This window comes from Pogona vitticeps, chromosome 5 (assembly GCF_051106095.1).
Source record: "Pogona vitticeps strain Pit_001003342236 chromosome 5, PviZW2.1, whole genome shotgun sequence".
NCBI classification, from domain to species: domain Eukaryota; kingdom Metazoa; phylum Chordata; class Lepidosauria; order Squamata; family Agamidae; genus Pogona; species Pogona vitticeps.
In genome coordinates, this window is record NC_135787.1 from 131,569,792 (window position 1) to 131,588,536 (window position 18,745).

Consider the following 18,745-nt stretch of genomic DNA (forward strand, 5'->3'; position numbering starts at 1 on the left):
CCACTCCCTTGTTCTGGGGGCACCTTGCCAGTGTGCAGTTTGCCCAAAGCTGCGCAGGCTGGCTGTTCTGGAGATGCACAGTGGGGAATCAAACTCCCAACCTCTGGATCCACAACAGATGCCTAACACACTCAAGATGTCCAACCAGCATAGGAGTATCCATAGCCATGTTCTAAAAATCAGTAATACTCTTGAACCTATAAGAATGTTTCAGATTCAGGTTGTTATCTAAAGCCAAGACTGCTTCATCTCTTTTCTGCTGGTTTTTAATGTCTAAGCATAATCAAGGTGGGAGGGAGAAAATTTTCAGTCCTTCTCCCAACTCCACCCACCATCAATGTCCCAAATTCCAAGGTAGCACATGCAGGATGTCACACCTTGATCACCTGCCATAACACATCTAACCTTCCCCACTGCCACTGATGAGTGCAGCAAGAAGTTTTGTTCCTTCCCTTTAGGTATGGTTGTGTACCTTGTCTATTCTGTCTCCTCGAAGTCAGTGGGTTACTCATGAAAATAAAGGTAGCTCCTGAATCTTGGTCATATTACACTGTGATGGGTTATTGTGAGAACATGTACAGTATATAATGGCCTACATCCAATTCCTAGTGTCACCTAAACTAGTCCTAAGTGAATCAATTACTGAATGTTAATTCCATTAATAATCCCATTGGTTTGGGGATGGTAATTCTATTCATGCTAATCCCACTGATGCAATGGTTCTTCTCTAGATGGACCTACCAACTGGATTCAGGCCAGTGTATACGAATAATTGTGTTAAACTGTGAATATGCTATTCAAGTTTTAGGAGCAGTGGATATCCAGCAAGACATTTAAGGTACATTTGCTGCTGCTAGAGCAGTCTGGTATATATGTGATCTGATTGAAAATATAGCTCTTGGAGAGGCATTTTCCTAACAGCTTTTTTTTTAGAGCTGGAAAATTTTATACACATACAGCTGGCATTCAGACAGACCAGGCTGCTTGATAGCCAGATATACTATCAAGTATTATTCGCTATTAGCCTATCATGATGAAACAGTCATTGATCATTGTGAAACAATAATCCTTTCAGACCAAAACAGTTTGCTATTGTGACAAGGAATAACCTAAAACCTTTGTTGCCTGCACTTCCTTCTTGCCTTACTCCTTCCTCTGCACACAAAGAAAGAATATTAGAAATGTCCACTCCTCTTTTTTGTGGTAAACAACAATTTGCTATTTCATATAGAGTTGACAAACCATGATGTGCATGCAAACGGGACACGCAATGCTGCTTTTAAATCTTGGCTTGCAAATAAGCTATCATTTGCACAAATCACAGTTTCTGGAGTCTGGAAGGAAGAACAAACTGCTTGGCTTGCAGAAAAGCTATGGTTTGCAGAGACCACTCTTTTGGGTGTTTGGATGGGGGGAAAAACTATAGTTTGTTGCAAACTAGAGAGGGAAGCTTCTAATGCTATAACATTATAAACTCAGAGAATTCTTGGAAAACAGATTAGTATATTTCCAAATAATTTCTAATGAGCTTCTAAATACCAAAACAATTTGGGATGTAACCATGTACTGTTCATCTATCACTTTCTGTTTTAGCTATCAGGCTTTGAGTTATTGCAGTATTTGTCCATATTCTGAACAACTTTAACACAACAAATTTACTCAGATAAGTTTTTCTATTTGTTTTTATCCTTGCTGGTTGCTATATCAGAAAATGGTTTAGTCTTTCTTCCTGGTTCTGCCGAATTTTTTTAAAATAATTCCTTCTTTTAAAATAATACATAAATCTGCACAAATGTTCAGCTGAGCCCACACAGAATGAAAATTATGCATACATTACACCTCTACCACAGAAGGAAGGTCATAGTGACATCTGGTGGCCTATTAAATTTGTCCCAGCCAATTGCAAGAGGTAGTAAATTAAGAAGGAAAGACAACCCCATCCAAGCAGAAAAGTTATCCTTTCATTCTTGTTTCCTTATACGTTTAGTGAGGATTAATCAAAGCCTTACGAAAGAAGCCAGTAATGAATGTGCTATCCCAAAGCCTTGCTGAAGTAGCGGGGCTTAATTAGCTATCATGTTAATGTATACTGTTGCTGACACAAGATGCACTACTCAGAAGGATTTTTTAATTCACAAGCTTTCATAAATAGCAATTAACGTTGATACAGCTGGCATGGTAATTGCACCATTACCATGGGAGATAGCATGAACTTTCATGAGTAGAAAGTGGCAATAGGGAATTGCTTTAGAGATGCCATTCTGCAAAGTAGCATCCCTGGGAGCAATCAGAAAAGGAATGCCTGTTTGAATAGAGACGAGCATCCTCCCAGGACAGTTGAAAGCCACATTAAAGTCACTTAAGAGCAAAACAGGTCTCACCTGTGCAGGTGAAAAACTGTAAAAATTGTTGCTGTGTCCACCTCCTTTGAGAAAGTGACAAAAAGCTGACCAAGGCTTCTGTCAAAATGTTATGGCCTCAGTCGATTCTTCTGGGAAGAAGCAGCCGCTCAGTTGGGGAGAGCATGAAAATCATCCCAACTTGGGAAGAGTGTGTGTCCAAAGCCATCTATACACGCAAGTTCCCTGATCCCACGCCTTTTAGGACTTCAAATGTGAAAAATCAGTATTTTAAATTGTGATCCCAGAAATGAAATGGTATGAAAGGCACCTCCCCAAAGAATGTGAGAACAGTAAACATATTTGGGCATTCCATGGGCAGCTCCCTATAGGCTGATCCTTCCACTCCAAAAGCAGCATTGGGTTGCTTTTGACATGAACGACAGTGTACATTGATGATAGTGGCAATCTGATGTAGAGCAGGTATGCCTCAGTGGGTTGGAGTGCCTGTCCACAGAGCCAGAGGCTGGGGATTTGAATCGCCACTGTGCCTCCTGGAAGAGAGGACAACCAAGATTATCTATGGTGTGTGCAGCTGGCAGAAGGTGCACAGTCTCAGAGCACAACCAGAAGAAAGGACTGTAAACTACTTCTGAGTATTTCACACCTAGAAAACCCAGGGAGCATCACCATCCATAGGTCAGGAACTTCATTACACATAGTAACAAAACTGTTGGATAGCTCAGCAGTTTAGGTCTCTGGCTGCAGAGCCAAAGGTTGGGAGTTCAATTCCCCACTATGCCTCCTTGAGAGGGGCTGGACTTGTTGATCCATGGACTCCCTTCCAGCTCTGCAGTTCTAAGATTATTATAATTAACATATGCCATTCTGCAAACTACTGTTGTGTGTTATACCAACTGACATTTCTAAACATGTAGAAAAGGCAACCTTATAAGCTTGCAGTACACTACCATAGTAAAATCTTTGTGTAGTTTACATATATATTATTCTATGAATGGTCGTAATACAGGAATCAGATGGTGATGAACTTCTGTTCAGGACAAACCTGAACTTTTGGGGAAAGTGCAACCTTGTCCAGACTGGGTCCTCCTACCTTCATGCTTCATGAAAACACCAACCATCAGTACTTCAAAGTTATTTGTAACCATCTTCAGTTTATTAACTTCATTCGTTCAGTCTTTCAATCAAAGATCAGGATTTCTACAGCATTAACAAGAGCTTGGAAATGATGCTTCTTTTTTGAACTGCAACTCTCCAAATCGCCCAGCTAGCATGCCATTCCTGGGGTAAGCCAAGGAATGAATGTTTCCAAGCTTGAGCATGAACTGATACATATGGAAAGGAAACATAGAGCTATGTTTCATCAGTGTACTGGTGATATCCAGACCCTTTCTCCGAGTAGTTTCACGTAGATGTTGAATAGAAGGAAGACACAATGAAGTCATACCAAACCCTTTAGCTCAACTATCAGGGGGTAGAGCATCAGTCTCCCACCACTGTCTTTCAGAAGCAATAAGTGACATAGGATCTGAAGCACTCTTAATTCAGAAAATGCATAGGGGTACCATAGGAGATGATACAAAAATCGTTGGAACATTTAGGAGAACCAACAAAGACACATTGGCTGGAATCCAGCAGTAAGCTGCAAGTGGAATAGGACCATTGAAGGAGTTGATTTACCAAGTCTCTACTGGTTCAATGGGCCTACTCAACTTCTGACTTATTACTGGATTTCAACCACTCCTTCTATTAGTTTCTTTGTGAAGGCCATCCTGTCCAAGACTATCACTCCCAAGTCCAGCTATCAGAACACTGGCCATATGCTGCCCACACTAGCTTAGATAAACAAAGCAACTTTTTATCTCCTCTGGAAAATACTGTGGTAAAATGTAGGTGTTCAAAAGGAACCTTTTGTTTAATAGTTAAAACTGGATTCTACTGAATTCCTTTAAAATAGTAGAGAAAAGAAGAGATCCAATACTTAAAGCCACATGTTTTGCAAGACTTCTCTAAATAAATGATCATGTTCTCTCTACAGGGAGAGAACATGCTGCGAGGACTTGTGCCTCTACCTTCCACCTCACCAAAACAGCCTGTTGTTCTGTTAGAAGCAGGCTGCTGTCTTTCTCTGTCCAAGATTGCCAGGGGCACTATACACACTTGAATGGCTTGATGCTAGCATAACCCTTAACTTCAATAGAAATGGTCCAATAAATTATGAGACTTCTGTATTCAGCAAAGCTTTTCTGGATGTTCCCAGATCAAAAAGCCCATATGTCATTCCCTTATGTGTCAGAGAGCACGGACATATTAGAAATTCATAGCTATCGCAAAATTTCCAGTGTAATCAAAAGGCTGAAATTTATGTCTCCAGGCTTTATACTATGAGACAGCTGGTTAATTCCCCCAGTTATTTGTTCGTTTGTTTATTTGCTTAGCTCTGTTTAAAATTGGAAAGCATTTTTTTTCCATTTAGTGCACTGGCACATTAAAGTTAACAGCAAACGTAATGACTCATACAGTATGAAATAAACTTTTTTTAAAATTTCCCAGTGGCCTATGGCAACAAATTTGACCACTGTAAGCAATTGTTACTTTAATTATTCAAAGGTCATATTCTGGATCTCATCATGTACCAAATTTAACAGGCTCAGTAGAGGACCCAGTGATACTTGACATTTACCTTTGGGTAGTGCAGGCGGCATATAGGTTGAATGAATGAATGAAGGAAGGAAGGAAGGAAGGAAGGAAGGAAGGAAGGAAGGAAGGAAGGAAGGAAGGAAGGAAGGAAGGAAGGAAGGAAGAAATGAACGAACAAAGAAACAAACAAACAAATAAACAAACAAACAAACAAACAAATAAATAAATAAATAAATAAATAAATAAAATTTAACAATTGTGCTTAATATTTCAATATAACCTTACTCCACAGGTGTAACTCCTTGGAACACAACCATCACACATGATAGTAAATTCCAGTCCCACCATACCATCTTGAATAGTCACCACTATTTTCTAATTCATGTAGGTCTGCTAAGTTATCCTTCAGTCAAACCACTATTAACTCACATAGCTAGTCTTCTCAAATTCAGCTCCTGCTGAGGAGAGATAGCAACTTTAGCAGAAAAGGATTAATAGTTCAGTTGGATATTAGGGAGCCTAAAAATCTAATTCAGTTATATTTAAGTTGAAGGGGGCAAATTTGTAACTAAGACCCTGGTCACATGAGGGAAATATTTTCTAGTTCTTCTGATACTTTCCATACCTCTGTTGTACTGAATCATGGTCACATGGTTTATATCCTGGGACAAACGGCTCAAGAACTTTTAGTAGTACCAATTCATTTCCTTCTGTTTGAATCATTATGACTGGCTACACCATAGTACTGATTTATTTTCTCTCTTACTTCAAGGGGAAATTTAGCCCCTTGATATATATATATATATATCGATATGTCAGAAGCAAGGCTTCTTCTAAGGTGTGTGACTGCATGAGTGCACTTGACACTGCCCCCCCCCAACTCCAGACAGCTTTCCTCCTTTCCTGTGCACCCACAGTGTTATACCACTGGGTGGGGAAATGTCTCGATCTTGTCTTTGTGTTGTGTGATCAGGGGAAAAAAGCAACAAACAAACTGGGGGATAACCAGAGAAATTTCCCCTTATGTGACCAGGGCCAAAGTTCAACATTAAAAAAGGATGTCCTAGGCATATCAAAGTAGGTAGACTGTGACTCCTCTTCCTCTCTCTTCTGTGAGAAGCAAATTGCTTATGAGGAAGGATTCAGTCTGCAACCTTTGGTTCTCAAACTCTGCCAACTTCAGCAGGTGAAGTGGGGTGGACACTACAGTGGAGGAACCATGCATCCATCAGTGCTATTTTTCAGTTCTTCAGTATGATAAAGTAAAATAAATAGGGCACCAATTTTAACTCACAGTTTAATTTGGAATAGTTAATGCTAACTTTAAATTTAATTTCTTAAAAAAATAAGTTACTCTCCTGTTACCTGAAAAACTAACTCTGTTGGCTAACTCAGTTTATTTCTGTTAGTATTGATCTCAGACATGGAATTAGTTCAAGCTCTTTGCTGGCATAAACAGGACAGACCTTCTGTTAGGCTGAGTGTGGAATCTGCCTCAGGCACCAGATGCTGCCAAGCTCAGAACAGCAATAAAGTTGGAGTGTGGGAAATTATGTTTTGGTGTTTTATCATATTGAGACATTGCTGTTCTACATTTTTCAAAACTGTATCATTTCAATTTCAAATTAAGTTGTGTGTGGTACTTTGTGCTATCATTTTTTAGTGAGTACAGTGGAAGATACTTTTCTGTCACTAGAGTTGAAGAAAAATTGAACTGTCACTCCAACCAGTTTCTGTATGTGGAACAGTGGAAAAGTTCCCCATTTTGTCCTTTGCTTTCAACAGCCAGTCTTGTAAATCAGTGCTGAGTACAAAGATACAGTCAGGAACATTTTATAGGTGAATAACGATATTCAGAATATCTTAGTTACAAGGCCCTCAGTTGACAGATGCCTGAAACATTGATTTCAAAACATCTATTGTACCTGGGAGTGCAGTTTTGTGCCATTGTTACATATTTATGTAAAATATTTACATATTCATGTAAAATATTTATATCCTACCTTTCCATTGTGTTTGTAACACTTGGGGCAGCTTCTAACAAAACAAACAGTATAATCAACTCAAAATTAATCAGAACTCAAGCAATAGCAATTTTTTAAATGTTATGTTATTGTTTGTTTTTATGTTGTCTTCTAGCTAAAAATATGCCCCAAGGTACCCCACAGTGGTTAATATGAAATGTAAATCAAAGAATTTAAAACCAATATATAACACAGTATCTTAATAAGATTTAAAAAATTCAGAGATATCCTTTCCTGTACTCAAGAGCAAAAAAGCAATGCACACACACGAAAAATGCAAAGCAGACAACAATAACAAAAAAAACCCCTCCAAAATGAACAGACAGTTTGGCACAGTTCACATCTAGAGAGACACACTTAACCATGGTTTGGCGGTTTGGCACAGTTCCATGGATTGGGCCCTCAGGTGTTGTGTGTGTGCCCCAGACCTTGAGCCTTGCCTCCTCCTATGGTGCCCCATCAGAAGCAGCACTGCAGGGTTCCCTGCCCCAATTCTTCCTCTTAGTGGACACCCACAGGAGGAGGTGGGGTACAGAATCCAAGAGGTGCCTTTGCAACATCTGTGGGACCTATCCACTGAACCGAGTTGAACCACAGGAAGTGCCCACTACTTGTAATGTCATATTAATAAAATTTGAAACCCTGCCTGTGTAGTTGTGCCCTGGAAGGTGGATGAGGTCATCAGCCATGCAATTCTTTGGAAAACCATAAGTTCAACCCTCTCCCAAAAGTTGCAAAGCTCCTTCAGCCATTGGGTCCAATGAACAAGGGAGGGTCTTTAAATTTCCCCAAATCAGCACTGGGGAAATAGCTTTAGGGGCAGTTGTAATTCTCACTGGAGAAGGATTCCCGCCGCCTCCGCCTCCTGTAACCCTACCAACAGCTTCTCCACCATGAAGAGGATTCCAGGGAATCATCATGATGTGGGTGGGGGCAGGAAATTTTTATTTCCAGACAATTGCAGTAGCTGATGACATCATTAGGATTACGGTATGTTTATTTATTTATTTTATTTATGTATTCTATTTATATCCTGCCTATCTGGTTGTTATGACCACTCTAGGTAGCTATGTTACATAATTGTGAAACAGGATTTCAGCCAATGAATGGTACTTGACCTTATTAGTTATGGAAGGGGTAGAACAGGTGACAACTTTGTGGTCCACAGCAATCCTTCCTCCACAACAATGTTTCCCAGGGTTGTTATGCCAACCATTTCTCAGCAGAAGGAACTCTTTAATTACTGAACATTTGCACCACCAATAAAGTCATCTCGGCACTGGTGATTTTCAGTAATTAAACACTTTGCCCAGCCATCCCTCCGTCCCTACGGGTTCCCTGCAGTGAATGGGACAACTTGGAATATGGAGGGACCTCCAAACAGGAGGTTAAATGGTTAAGTTCCAAAAAATGTCTTGCACTGTGAAACTTACACAAGCAAGATTTCAGCCTGCATGTATTTGTGTGCATGTATACCAGCATCATCCTCTCTTATCAGCAACATCACACTGCTTCAGAATGACACTGGGAAGAGGGAGTTGTGAAGAAAGCAGAATAATGACCAGGTTATCATATGTGAGGGTTTTTTTGGTTTTGTTTTGTTTTTTACATTACAGCTTTGAGTGCCAATGCAAACAAAAACAAAAACCTAACATTCTTCTGGGGGGGGGGGGGAGAGCCAAGCTGTACTATATCCATTGCTAATGATGACCCACATCTGGGAAATAGTTGAAGGATTTTTCTTTCTCCTAGAGAAATTCAGTAAAATCCCCCACCCCAGTTTTCTGTCAACAAATATGGTGGAGAATTTTGAAGGGCAGTCTTAGTGATACTTGTAAATAGGTTTGGTGTCAAGTTTAATTATATTCCCACACTCAAAGTCAAGTGCCTGAATCCACTTGAAATAAATGGAACTACTATGTGCATGTAAGCAGGTGAAGGATCGCAATGTCCATTTACATTTCAGCATTTACTATTTTGTTACATTTGTTTTATAAGATTTCCTTCTGTGTTTGGTGGAACTTGTTATCCTCTTAAGTCTGTTGGGGTTTTATATTTAACCAATGTGGTTGGGGAAACTTGGAACTAGGGTGCTCATCACAACAATCTCCATAGCTAGCCAGCCCCCATAAATCAAAAACAGAAACAGCTTGTTTTATTTATATTTTCAAACGAGCAACAGGCCTTTTGTAAAGTTAATGACTCTTAATTATATTGTGGCATTTTGATTATTCCTTTTCATTAGCAGAGTATGAGATAGCAAAAAAGAAGCAGCACACAGAGAAAGTGGAGTGATCAGCTTAGTCTCAGTCCCTGCCTGACCTTTGGTTTCTTTTCCACACAAACTAGCACTCTGCTATGAAAAAAATACTCTAGAAGCATTTAAAGTATAAAATGGTACATTTACTTACAGTTACCTTTGTGGTTATACTCAGTGGGATCAAACAGGGAGAGTAATTGAGTTTTCACCATGTGGAAGAGACATCCATGCTTGCTTGGTTGGAGATCAGAGGAAGAAGATTATCAACAACAAAGACAAAGGAAGCATCTAACAGGAAGAGGAGCAAGGGCCTACCTCAAATGTCAGAGGTGGGGAAAGAACTCTACCACTAAAATTAATAGCAAAGGACAATCCCATAAGGTTGTAAAAGCACTCTTCCCACTGATATCCAGCGTTAGTGCATGCAAAATTGCTATTTTCCCTAAAGGTTACTCAGTCAAAACCAAACTACTCTTTGCATTACAGCAGGGATAGCTTACAACAATATAGTATTTCTGGGAAAATCCATTTCTCTTCCAGATACTATGAGAATAACAGTCACCTGAGAGGGAAAAAATGAATCAGGGGGAGTGGGATGATGCCACTGCTACTCAGAAAATCCTCCATGATGCACCACTGGCCATACTGAACAGTATTGTGATAACTTTGGATTGCATTTTGTTACCGGATTATCCATATTAAGAAGCACACTCAAAGGAAGCCATTTCACTTGTGTTATTAGGAATAACAATTAGATTTAGATGTCTTGTTCTGTGATGCTCCTAACTATGAAGCCATTTAATGTTCACAATGAGACACACAGTCTGTGCCTGGGTTAATGCTCACACTTTTGTTCTCCATTCCTTGTTGCACGGGTTCTGAGAACAGTTCACTTCCGTCAATACAGACAGCTGTGTTACACCAGATCACCACAGTATCAACTGAGGACTGTCCCTACAGTAACCATCAGTGGCTTTCCAGAATATTGGTCACGGGTTATTCATCTGCTCACTCAGAGAAGCCAGGACATTTTTCCTCAGAGACTCAGGACATTTTTCATGCCAAGCAGATACTTTATCACTAAGCTACAACCCTTGCTCTTTTGAAAGCAGACTGCAGTTTCTTTCATTTTATGTTCTTACCTAGTACTCTAATTGCTTTTAGTGATTTTCACATCACTTGTGAGCTATTGCATATAGCAGACATTCTCTGTGGGTTTATGTTTGCTGAAAAGGCTACACTGTCTCATCACCCACTTTGGAAAGAGGTATCACTTTTTCAGAACCAAGGTTAGTTCATGCTTGAAGTATTTGTTTCAATTACCTCAACAGAGCAGGTAGGATACTGTTTCAGTGAGGCCACTGAAGCAAACCCTTCAAGCATGAACTAAAGGTGTGACTACACAGCAAGGGAAATGTGAATTAACTCACATTCTTTTGCTGTGAAGTCATACTGGGACACTCACCTCTCTCTGATATAAGCCACACAAGCAGAGGAGAAAGAAGCCTTCTACTTGCAGTTCCATTTGAAGTGCCTGTAGGTGGTGCAGCTCAAGAGAACTACCTCAAGAAGACTTTCCTTCCTCCCTGTCTATTTCTCTGTCTTATCTTGCTGGTGAAAGAATTCCTGAAGCTATTAAAAAGTAAATAAATGAATAACCAGGACTGCCCACGAGAGTGGGGAAGCTGTTTTAATGAAGAGAAGTGGCTTTGCTAAGAAAGGTGAATGCTGGCACAACTTGTGCATGTGTACGCACACACACTCCACCATTATCACTCCCTTTTCTGCCCTTACACACACATACCACTTCCCCCTCTCTTTCATTTCCCTTTCTCTCGCACTCCCTCTCTTTTCTTGTGGTTTGTGCTTCTCCGTCCACCTTCCCCCCCTTTCTCCTCTACAGACAAGCATCCCCTGTCCACACTGAACAAAGCCCTTCCAAATCCTTCTTGTAAGAAAAAAGTAGAGGCCCCTATGCAGGAGAGAAAAAGCTGTTTTCTGAGCCAAAAGGGCTGGACCAATCGAATTCAGCAAAAATTACTTAGAATTCATCAGTTTTGTAAGTGGAAAAAATCCCAAAGTATTTGATGGTGTTGTTGGGCTCTAAGCCTGAGCCAATGATGGCCCCCATCCAAAGACTGAATAGATATAGATCTGTTTAGCATCAGTAAGGTGAACTTTCTGAACTTTGAAACTATGCCTGGGACTCAGGGATTCTAGACTTACGAATTCCACACACTTGTATCTATTTAAGCTGAAGTCAAGAATCCAAGAACACCGATGTGTGTGGCTTAAAAAGGAATGTAGACTAGTTACTGGAGAATAAGCACTATGCCTTTCCATGCCAGTGCTTGGAGAATATAAGTGGAAAGATGGTATTGTTTTCTTGTCCTGCTTCCCACAGACAATGAATAGGATATCTCTGTGAACTGAGAGAACAAAATGCTGGCCTAGATAGACTGAGAGAACAAAATGCTGGCCTAGATAGACCTTTGGTATGGTATTTTAAATCCTTTTAAACTCACATAATTTCTGTCCCCCAGAAGAACTCTGTATTACTGGTAGACTGCCTCTGATCAATAAACCTGCCAGCCTTACTGTCCTCTTTAGAAAGTATGGGACAAGCCCAGAGGGGTTGACGCAGCACCAAGGGGCCAAGGAAAGCCTGCTCCAAACAGTGAATAGTTCCAAAGAAGGGGCCACAGAGTGAGCCTCACCATGAAAAGCATCTTGACTTGGAGAGTGCTAGGGTGGCTGGCAACCACCACCACCCTGGGTCCCCTGTGTGGGCAACAACCCCAGGCCAGACAGAGATTCTTCCCAGTGGGGCCAACTGAGGCAGTAGGAGCAATTAGAGACGCAGGCCCCAAGTGGCTTTGTGCTGCTCGCCTGCATCCTTTGGACATTGCTGCGTCCAGTGGAGCAGGGGGCTATCCCAGTGGCATCCCAGCACCCTAACTCTAGGTCCTGAATCTGTACCAAGTTTACTGCCTGGGCCAGCCAGTCCTGCCCTCATTCGCCTAAGCGTCCTGACCTCAGTATCCAATCGTCACCGTAGGGTCCTGACTGGTGGATGACTTGATCTGAGGGCAAGTTCTGTTTCGACACAGACTATACATACCAGATCTCATGATGTCATCTATGCTTTTCTAGGTCTCTAGGTAATTAGACAAACCTTAGGGCAGAAAGTACTAGAAGAAGAGAAAAATTTGTTCCTGTATTTGAGATGGCTTCAAAACCTTGGCAGCTGGCTTGCTGTTAAACATTCCATGTATTCATAGTTTTGAGTTGCCATACTACTGGGTAGCCATGTTTAAGCCACGTTATGGGTCCATTTATCCAGATTTCCTTTTGTGCTCATTTCGTCCCAATTCTAGTCTGCCTCACCCATTTGACATCACAAGGGTCTCACATGTGAATCCTGAAATCTGAGGTCTACTCACCTGCCAATCCTAGCACCAATTGCCTTGATCCCAAGAACAAACCCTATGACGGGAGGAGACCAATGCTAGCTGGATTGCTTGCCTGGCCCAGATCACATGGAACTGACAGAAAGTGTCTACCTTGGTCCCTCCATTTTGGAGTCCACAGAAAAAGAGTCTGCCCAGTCATTTAACCTCAAATAAAAAGGTCTTAAATGTCACTTGTGTCTCAGAATTGTCCTTCCAGAGATTGAGACTGACAAGTCCTAGGAGAGAGATAGGACAGCCAACACCAAGGTATCATGCTGTGTAATTTATACTCACTGCTTCTAAAAGAAATCCTATTGTTATGAGGTGTTTATATATTCAAAGAGTACTGTAATGTGCTCTGGTCTGTCTAATTTGAGTGGAATGCATAAAAAGCATCTTAAACATTTATAAATATGTTTGCTGTCTCTGAGTAACGTTTAACTGACACTTTATTGTAGACTTCTTGGGATTTGTTTTGAAGTAGCATCAAGGAGAAGAAACATTCCCCGAAGAAATCAAATCTTTACTATTTTCATACTAAGATGCTGCCTTTTAATTTACATTGAGAAGCAGCGAGGCTCCTGGCTTGGAAAAATTATTGGATAAAAATGCATTGATTTTCCTAATACCCCTGATACCTTTGAATTTAACGTTAGCATTAATAATTTACACCGATACCATAACATACACATATATTGCAGCCAGCAGGCCTATATATCATTTAAGAAGTTGGTAGCATTCTATCAATGTCAAAGAGACTTGTAATCTCTCCTTACTACTGCATTTACAGCAAGTCAAGCTGGAGTTTTAAATTGCCTTAAAAGTATAAAAGACCAACAGAGGTTACTCCTAACTTATAAAAACAATTATGTTTACTGATTTGTTTTCCCTTAAGAAAAAAAGACTCATTTTTGCAGCATTTTACCAGTTCAACACCTTACTACAGATTCTTGTAACATAATTATTGAGATCTCTCTGTAAGTTTAACTTTACCCAGTAACTGTTAGCATTTCCAAAACTGATGTGATAAAAATTGACCCGAAATTATCCAACGATATATCCTGCTACTTAAATGGCCACTTCTTGGTTGTTCTAAGTCCCCATGCTTTCTTGGCCTTGTATTTATTTATTTATTTATTTATTGGACTTATATACTGCCCCATAGCACTACAAGCACTCTCCGGGCGGTTTACAATTTTTAATTATACAGGCTACACATTGCCCCCCCAGCAAGCTGGGTACTCATTTTACCGACCTGGGAAGGATGGAAGGCTGAGTCAACCTTGAGCCGGCTACCTGGGATTTGAACCCCAGGTCGTGAGCACAGTTTTAGCTGCAGTACAGCGTTTTAACCACTGTGCCACGAGGCTCTTCTGTAGTGTTCTGTAGTTAAGTCAGACCTGACCTATGGCAACCCTGATAGGGCTTTCAAGGTAAGTGAGATATTTTCAGAAGTGCCTTTTACCAATGCCATGCTTCCCCAGTGAGTTCCAATGGCCAAATGGGGATTGAAACCCAGTTCTCCAGAGTCCTGGTCCACCACTCTATTCACTACACCACATTGGGAATCCAGTGGCTTTAAGCAATGGAAAGTCATTATTCTGATCAAAATCCAGCTGTTTTCATGTAAAAACAATTTAATTCCATTCTGCTCTGCTTCACTAGGTGCTATCTTAATTGTTTATTCTTTTGGAAACTCTTATAGTAGTGTTTCTCACTCTTTATCCCTTCAGTTGTTCTGAGCTTCATTTTCCAGAGCCTTCACCAGTATAGATAAGGGCAAAGCATGCTCAGATTTGGACAAACAAAGGTGGAGAACCAATGCCTTGGTTGCCCATGTTTCCAGTGAGCCTTGAGGTTTGTGGTCTATAGTAAAGCAACAAAGTCATGTGGCCAAAAGATTTATTATAGAATGAGGTTCTGTTGATTTCAGTCCACTTCATTGGATGCATAGAATGCAATCAAGGTAGAGGCACATACTCACCATGTAGAAACAGAGAATTCTGTTGTACCTGCAGAGACAGCACTGGCATTCATCTTTTTTTGGGATACAGCTTATCACAGACCTCAGAATGTTGTAGGAAGGAGTTTAAAGGGAGATGGTGGTTGTTGAGAAGGGAGGAGGTTGTTGTTGTTGAAGGTTAGGAAAGGGAGAAGAAACAGTGTGGTGTGGTGCTAATAATAGCAATGAGTGCAATTGTGAAAGTTCAGGAAAAGGTTAAAGAAGATACAGTTGTAATAGAAACTGAGAGCCAACCAGCCTACCATTCTTGACATTTTGTCCAAGCCTTTAAAAGAGTCTGACCATTTCCTGTTTTAATTGCTCCTCATGTCTGTTTGGCCAGGGAACTATTAAACTCGAGCCAAGCACCAAAACTTAACCCTATCCCTTGCTGGAACTCCCTTATTTCTTTTAGGAACCCCAATGTGTTCTGGAGAAGAATAAATTGTGACATGAGAGCGTCATGGCTGCCAAAGGGACATGTGGTTCACAACAGCCAGTTTATGCATGTTGTGTACTAGGAAATCATTATCTCGAGCCAAAACTATAATAGATTGGAATGTGTGAATGCACCATAATTCATCTGTCTCTTACTCTAATTTCTTTTGGCATCCCTTTGTTCCACGATCTCCACTCAATGACGGTGTCTTCCAAGAACGAAGTACTGTATTCTGCTAATTTTTTTAATTGTAATTTCTGATGTGATTTATGATTTATGCTCATTTATTCCTTTGAACAGGGGTTGTCTGTCTGCCCTCTGTAGAATGCAGAAGAGCATTGCTGATAGAGGAGGGCACGTTTCATGCTAGAATACAAGCTTGTAAGTAGGCTCATCTGCATGAATATATAAAATGTCACCTCCCTGGCAGGTCTTCTTGGAAATACATTTCACTGATTTCAATTACAATAGAGTTTAGGACCCTTGCCCAAATTTGCATATTTCACCAGCAATTATATTTCATTGTAAGGTTACATCCCAAATATATATATATACAAATTGAAAAATATGCTCATAGATTCTTCTGGGACCCACTAATGGAAGGGGGAGACCATTTAAGCGTTTTTATCCTTTTCTTTACAATCTGTTCATCCTAAAATAACCTGCTCCAGAAAGGAGGGAGGACATCTGGAGTAGTATTGGAGGTAACATTGAAGGATTTCAGAGGAGAGAGAAACAAAAATTAGAGATGTGCTGATTTGTGCTTGTGGACTACAACTCCCAGAATTCCCCAGGAAGCTGTCCAGAAACACAAATCTGCAAAACCCCTAATGAAAACGGTCTCACAATGTATCAATTTTTGCAGGGATGAGCAACTTGTGGCCCTCCAGATGTTGTTGGATTGCAGCCCCCATCAACCCTGAACAATAGCAACAGATGATGGAAGTTGTAATCCCAAAATCTGAAGGGCTGTGAGTTTTCTTCCCGACATTAGCTGGGATTATTGCCAACTGAAATGCTCCTCTCATTCATGGAACTTCTCATTTTGTGAACAGAAGAGCTCTCACCTCTTGCTCTCCTAAAGTGTATGACACACATTCAATGTTAACATGAGCTTATCATCCTGCACAGTTGTAAACGCAAAGAATAAGAAAATACAAGACTATCAACATTGTACTTTCATATTCATTTTATTATTTTCTTTTTCCCTCCAAAACTCTCACCTGCTGTTGCCAAGAAAATCTTGAAAGCGTAGCTGCACCATAAATGAAGGGTTGTGAGAATAAAAAGAGAAAAATACTGTGCAAAAGCTTGATTCTCTTTAATGTCTCCTTTTCTTTACATGTGTGGAGCTGATAATTCTACTTATCTTCAGTTGCATACTGAAGGCCTGTGAGAACTCCACTTGCTCTTTACCTAAATGCATAATCCAGCATCTGGCACAGAATTTTACTCTTTAAGAATATCTCTTTCCCCCCCCCCCCTTCCTCCCTCTCTCCCTCCCTCCCCATCACTTATCTTAATAAAATAGGTCTTCCATTCTTAGTTTCTGGTAAAGCATGGGCTCTGTCTTCTGGTGAAAAGTTGTAAATAAACAAATAAACAAGTGTTTCCCTCAGATTTCCAATGTTTTCATCTGGCCCTTCAATCCCAACCACACAGCCTGCCTTGAAGGGCAGGCAGGTGCAGGGAGGAGCGAATGAAGAAGTCCACTTTGGCACACACTGACTTGTGTTTGTCGGGTCAGCAGTTTCCTGTGCCACAACCCTGACCAGAGGTGAGCTCCTGTGAAGTCAGAGGGGACAGGCATCATGGGGACAGACTCATGAGATACTAAGTCAGATATGTGCATTTCCTGTGCCTCCATCTGAATAAATATTGTGTGCTTAAAAAATACCATTACACTGGCACCAGATACAGTAGGAATGAGGAAGAGCTAGGTGCACCAGCTTTAAAGATGGAAGCCATATCAAAAGTAGACTTTCTTCTCTTCTAGCATTATTCCTCCAGGATTTGTCCTCCTGCTTGGAGACCTGGCAAAACACAACAGTTCTCTGAATCTCCTGCTGGTGTCCAGAAACCTCCCAACCTGAACCTAACCCAAGATTCCACTAGTGGATCTAAAATTGCACGTACATGCAAAACAGCAAATTCAACCAACACAGGTAAGTATGCCAAACAAGCAGTGATTTACAGCACCTCCCTAATAAACAATGCAAGCCTACATTTGCTTCTGTGTCATTTGTGAAATGGCGCTTAGTGTCTGTTCAACCAATGAAGGTTCAGCTATGAAAGATGGCCCCTTCTGATTCCTTTGGATAGACTCTGTCACAGATTACATTTTCAAAAACATATTTGTCGAAGACAGTAGTGTTTCCTGAATCAGTTAATTAAAACACTAAATGTTTTGAAACCTGTTAATCAACGAAAAATGTTTATTCAGCTGACAGAGCTAATGAGCATAGCAAAATTGCAATTTAACATCAACACGATCTCTGAAATTATTTTCTCTCACTTATTTTGTGTTGTATATCTTTAGAAAGAAACATTTCAGGCTTTTCAACCTGATAAACACCCTTTCCTTTCAAATATCAGAGATGGGGACAGTTACGTCTCTGAACTATAAGCCCGTAGCCATACTGATTGGGGCATTTTGAAATCTGTATTCCACAAAAGTTTATTTATTGATTGATTGATTGATTGATTGATTGATTGATTGATTGATTGATTGATTTGATTTGATTTGATTTGATTTGATTTGATTTGATTTGATTTGATTTGATTTGTACCCCGCCCATCTGGTCTAAAAGACCACTCTTTTAGAGTGGTATTTCCCATCTCTGTTTTTTTATATATATTTGGCATCTACCTCACAATTTGTTTTCCATCAACCCATTTGTCCCTTGGCTATTTATTAAGATTACAGTGGATTTATGATCATAATCCATTTTAGAAGATGGACATAACTCGATACGGTTGTAAGTCGAAGCATGCATTCCCCTAGGAATGCATGGGAACATGATTAATCTGTTCTGGCAAAAAAAAAAATACCCCCAAAAATAAAATAAAAATAAAACACTGCAAGCCCCATAGGAATGTGCTGGGGCTGCAAAAACAACAACAACAACAACAACAACAACAACAACACACACACACACACACACACACAATCCAAAAATAAACAGAGCAAGTCCCACACTGGGATTGCAAAAAAATCACCTAAAAACAAACAACAACACAGCACAGAAACATAATCTCACCCAGGCCAAAATCACCCTGCAAAACCCACCCAGAACAGTTTTTAAAAAGCAAAAAGCAGCATCTTACCTTAGCAGGCAGTTCCAAGCCTCCTCCCCATCCCCATAGTAGCCCGTCGGGCAGCAGTGGCACCTGTGCGGCTTCCTTCGGCGTTGCTGCTACAAGCTGCGATCGGGGGCCCATCCACCCCCATGGCGAGGAGAGGCGGGACACGGCTGCCCCGGTGAACAGCCACTGGAGCTTGTGCCAGTGCCAGAATGGGAGGCAGAGTCGGGCACCCCCAGAGGGTGAGCCACCTGCTGCTCATGGA